Source organism: Musa acuminata, chromosome BXJ1-5 (assembly GCF_036884655.1).
Source record: "Musa acuminata AAA Group cultivar baxijiao chromosome BXJ1-5, Cavendish_Baxijiao_AAA, whole genome shotgun sequence".
NCBI classification, from domain to species: Eukaryota; Viridiplantae; Streptophyta; class Magnoliopsida; order Zingiberales; family Musaceae; genus Musa; species Musa acuminata.
In genome coordinates, this window is record NC_088331.1 from 19662230 (window position 1) to 19668259 (window position 6030).

Here is a 6030-nt window from a genome sequence, read left to right on the forward strand (position 1 = left end):
CTGGCACCTTGCTAGTGGCGGTACCACCACTTGACATAGTCTCGAAGATTGTGCCACGACGATGTCATCTCTTGGGTCACTGTTTGGGCATTTCATTGGGCCCAACATAGTCCTCACATGGGCCTAACTGGCCCATAATTGGGTTGGCCCAAATCCAATCCCAATTATATGCTAACTACAAAATCTAAGACATTTCCTAAGCTAAACAAGTCCGTAAGTCTAGTTTCTTCTGGCGAGCTTCCGGTGATCTTCCAGCGAACTTCCGACGATCTCTCGGCAATGTTCCAATGGACTTCCCTCAAGCTCCTGGACTTCACGACGATCTTCTTGGCGAGTTTTGACGAGCTTCTCTAGCAAGCTCCGAGACTTCTCGGCTGGTTCCTATAGAACTTCTGACGAACATCCGGACTTCCGACGAACTCTCGAACTCCCAACGAAATCACGTTCTTGACTCCGGGACTTCATTTTGCTTCATTCCTTGCTATCGTAGTTAATCATGTACATATAAAACACACTTCGATCTAGACAATTATTACTAAGCTTGAATCATGTTGTCTGGCATATCATTGGTCCATCGACGCTTCATCCGATTCTTTGGCGCATCGTCCTCTCTTGCGGCCTATTGCCCAATCGGCCAGTTGACTCCGCAACTCCGATATCCTTGGCTCAATATCCACTCTTTTTGGCCTGATGCCCAAATCCATGGCCCGAAGCCTTCTGTCGATACATTGACCGATCCTCTGGCCTGACATCCAATCATCTGTCATGTTTTCCTCCGGCCCAACATGATTCTTCCTGCTTTAATTGTCTCATCCTGATCGAAGCATCCTACATCACTAATAATGCAGATCAAATCATAAACACTTATCAATTGGTTTCATCATCAAAATATGAGATTCAACATATCATACTTCTCTCCCTTTGTCACCAACAAAAAGGAGAAGTTCTAACTATCAAGTGTTTGTGATATAAGTTCAAACCATTGCATAAAAAACATAATATCAAGTTTTATCATTATACAATTTATAAGCTAAAAAAATTAGTAAGTGTTACATCATGCAAGCTATCAAGTTTTAGATATACAAGGTAGTAAGATAGCATGTTTACAACATACAAGCTAGCAAAAATTTCAAAAGCAAATGCAAGATAATTTTCTTGAAGTGTGTAAGCTAGTGATTCTCGCTTCATATTGCAATGTGCAACTTGCAAGTTTTGCTTCTTGAGATTGGCAAGATAGTGATGTTTAAGATAGCAATATCTTTTTTTTCTTTTGAGAAATGTCATTTTTGCTTCCTTTACAAAGTGCAAGCTAGCAAAATTTTACATTATTTTACAACATACAAGCTAAAAATTTGACAAGTGTTACTTTTCTTTGAAGTATGAAGGCTAGCAAGTTTTTGAAGAATAATACAAGATAACAAGCTAGCAAGATATAATGTTTTATATGAAGCAAGCTACATGAAGTACGTTTGCATCTTCTCTTTAGATGTGCAAGCAAGTAAGTGAGTTTTTGCATCTTCTTGACTTATGCAAGTTAGTTAGTAAGCTAACTATCTCCCCCTTTATCATTATCAAAAAAAAGGGAAGAATATAATGTTGTAATTCTTTTTTCTTTTACATGAATTTTCAAATCATGACAAAGTTGAAGTATCAATCATTTTTCAATATGTTTGTGCATTATAATAATTTCAAATTAAAATATGTATAATTTCAAAATCTTACATTTCATCCTTTATGTATGATACCAACAATATTTCAATCATCATATCATACAAGATATTCAAGCATTCATAATACATCAATTTAGCAACAAATCATAGCATTTTAAATTATTACGGTATCTAAATGTCAAATTACATTGCATCCTATCAAGCATGATCATAACTTTTCATTTATATTTCATATATATTTTTATTTATTCACATTCATTTCATCTCATTAAGAAAAATTAATTGGGTGATGAATACAAGAAATTGCATAAAAATCATATCATGAAAGATAAGATCATGTGAATACTAAATGTCATGATTTCTTTTAAAAAATCTCCTCTTAAATAATCAAAAGAAAACCTTAGGAGATCAAATAATAAAAGATATTCAAAAGAAATTTTAAGTCATGAATTTTGAAAAAGATATTATCTTTAGTAAATTGTAAAAGAAACTTAGGATAAAAAGATTTCAATTCATGCATATAAAATCTTGATTTAAGCATAAAAAATCTCAAGTTATAAATCTCGAAAAATCAAGATAAAACTTATTCATATTCAAATTGTCAAATCAAAATCATTTTCAAGAGATTCATAAAAAAATAGATAGATTCATCAATCTCTCCTTTTTAAAAAAATCGATAAAGTAGGAAAAAATAAATTTTTCAAGAAGAAACTTTTCCTCTTTTTAGTTGTTTCAATTCATGTTATTTATTTCATTTATGCCAAATAAATAAATGCATCAACGTTTAAAATCGAAAGTACAAGATTTATTACGTCAAAGATCAATAAGGCATAAATCACAAAAATCATCATGCATCATTTTTAAATCTCATGCATAGTATAAAAACAACAAGCATGGTATAAAAAATTTTAATATTTTTATTACATAATTACATCATTATGCATCATCAAAAATGATTTCATCAAACATAAAGCATTTTCAATCAAGTTCATTTTGTTTGTTATAGTCATGCATTTTTCTTTTTAGCTGAATCTAACTTTTCATGCTTAGTTTCCATACAAAAGTCATGCATCATTTTTAAAACCGAAAAAAAATCAATAATCCATAAATCGCAAGAATCATCATGCATAATTTCAAAAGATAAACTCATTAAGCACTATCATTATGCATCATTACATTATTTCATCAAGCATGATTTCATAATTTTTATATTTTTATTTATTAAACATGTAATTTTCATAATCATTTTCAAAATTACTAGCATGATCATAATTTTTTTTGTATTTTTATTTTTAAATAAGTGATTTTTAAGAAAAATAAATATTCTAAACTAAATTAAAAATAACTTATGAAAAGCATAATGTAATTTCGAAATAAATTAAAGGAGTTTCATTTGAGTTGTTTACCTTGTTGACGAAAGCCGTTAAGACGTAGTTTGCCACCTCATCTTCATCGGTTTACTTGTCTTCGGATGCACTTTTTTTGTCCCATTTTGTATTCTTCTTAAGTTTGTTTTTATTTTTTGATTGTTATTTCATGAACTTTTTAAATTTCATGAGGAGTTCAAGTTCACCATCACTTAGAGCTTATGCTCGAGTAGTCTTTAATTATTCTAAGTCCAAAATCATTTCTGTTCTTTGGAAGGTTGTTCTTGAGTTCTTCACGTGCATTGCACGTCATTTCATAGGTTATCAAAAACCCTATTAGTTCTTCGAAGGGTAAATAGTTTAAGTTTTTTGATTCTTGAATAGCGGTTACTTTTGAATCTTAACTTTTAGAAAGTGAGCACAAAACTTTATTCACAAGTTCAAGATTCGAAAAACTTTTACCAAGAGCTTTTAAACCATTGACGACATCTGTAAAATGGGTATACATGTCTCTAATGGTTTTGCTTGGTTTTATATGAAACAGTTCAAAATAGTGCATTAAAAAATTAACTTTAGAATCCTTAACACTACTTGTGCCTTCGTGTGTGATTTCAAAAGTGTGTCATATATCGAACGTCGTTTCACATGTAGAAACCTGATTAAATTTCCTTTTATCTAAGGCCGCAAAATAAGGCATTCATAGCCTTTGTATTTAGAGAAAAAGCCTTCTTCTCCAAATTATTCCAATGGTTCATTGGAAAAGAAGACCTTTGAAAATAGGATTCGACTATATGCCATAAATCAAGATTTAATGAAAGTAAGAAAACTCTCATTTGAGTTTTCCAATAAGTGTAGTCTATCCTATTGAACAAGGGAGGACGAATGAGAGAGTGACCTTCTTAAAAGCCGAAAAGAGCAATTTCTCATTAAGTGTTAAACCAAATGAGAAAACGAGGCTCTGATACCAATTGTTAGGAAAGGGGTCAGCACTAAGAGAGGGGGTGATTTAGTATAGTGGTAAAAATTACGTCAGTTCAAAACTTCGTTGCGATTAAATCCGTTTTCGACAAAAACCATCTCGTAAATATCTAAACTTGAAACATATTCGTAAATGTATTAAAGAGGTTTGCAGTAAAGATAAATTGCTCAAAGTAAAATGCAAACCAGATTTTAGAGTGGTTCGGTCGTCGTGACCTACATCCACTTCGCCGATTCCTCTTCCGTCGAAGCCACCGGCATCTACTATCGATCTTCCTTTAATAGGCGAAGACCAGCCTCCTTACACCCCTCTTCTTATTTTCATAGATTTAGGAGTCAACCTTTATAAGCACACACTCCTCCTAAACAGAATTTAAACTTAGACTATAGGAGGGGATGTCTCTAGTGATTGCAACAGCGTTTTCTCACTTTTAAATACTCTATGCTTGTGTATGTTAACCAAGGATGAGAGGGGTATTTATAGGCCTCAAGTTGATTCAAACTTGAAGCCTAAAAATATCTCATCTTGGGTTTCCTAGGTTCAGGCGGTACCACCGCTAGTGTCAGTCTGACACTGACACTGCATTGGGCGGTACCACCGCTCAATCTGGTGGTTCCACCACCTAGCACCCTGCTAGGGGCGGTACCACCGCCTGACATAGTCTCGAAGATTATGCCACGACGGTATCATCTCTTGGGTCACTGTTTGGGCTTTTCATTGGGCCCAACACAATCCTTACATGGGCCCAACTGGCCCCTAATTTAGTTGACCCAAATCCAATCCCAATTATGTGCTAACTACGAATTCTAAGACATTTCCTAAGCTAAACAAGTCCGTAAATCTAGTTTCTTCCGGTGATCTTCCAGCGAACTTCCAACGATCTCTCGGTAATGTTCTAGCGGACTCCCTACAAGCTCCTGGACTTCACGACGATCTTCTTGGCAAGTTCCGATATGCTTCTCTGGCAAGCTCTGAGACTTCTTGGCTGGTTCCTGCAGAACTTCTAATGAACGTTCGGACTTCCGACGAACTCTTGAACTCCCAACGAAATCACATTCTTGACTCTGGGACTTCATTTTGCTTTATGCCTTGCTATCATAGTTAATCCTATACATGTAAAAATACACTTCGATCTAGACAATTATTACTAAGCTTAAATCATGTTGTCCATCATGTCTTTGGTTCATCGATGCTTCATCCTATTCTTCAGTGCATCATCCTTTCTTGCGGCCTATTGCCCAATTGGCCAGTTGACTCCGTAACTCTAATATCCTTGGTGCAATATCCGCTCTTCTTGGCCCGATGCCCGAATCCATGGCCCGAAGTCTTTTATCGATACGTCGACCGATCCTCCAGCCCGACGTCCAATCTTCTGACATGTTTTCCTCCGGTCCAACATGATTTTTCCTGCTTTAATTCTCTCCTTGATCGAAACATCCTACGTCACTCAAAACGCAGATTAAATCATAAACACTTATCAATTGGTTTCATCATCAAAATACGAGATTCAACAATATTAATATAATAGCACTTATATAATTATAATATCTAAATATGACCACATATTTGTATTTATTTGTTGATTTTATTTATTTATACTTTTCAAGCCATATGTCATGTACCAAGCATTTTGTTAATTTAGCAGTAAGAACAATTCATGATTCAAGTATTGAGATAGGTTTAAAAAAAAAAAAACCCTTTAGCATGATGAAAATAAATAATAAATAATAAAAACACAAGAATCTATCAGAACCAATTACAAAATCATATCAGATTAATTTAAAGACTCACTATATCTATTTTAGGATCTTTGCATTCAGGCTATCGTTGAACAAATCTAACCGACATACCCATAACCGAGACATTGACTCGTCTTAAATTTTCGACGATCTAAATTTTGAAACATTCATTGGAGAAGAGTAGTAATAGTTTGATCTCGTAGTAAAGGATTATTTTGTTTAAAAGAAAGAAATATACGATACATATTTAAAAAATACACCGTAATTCCTTTTCT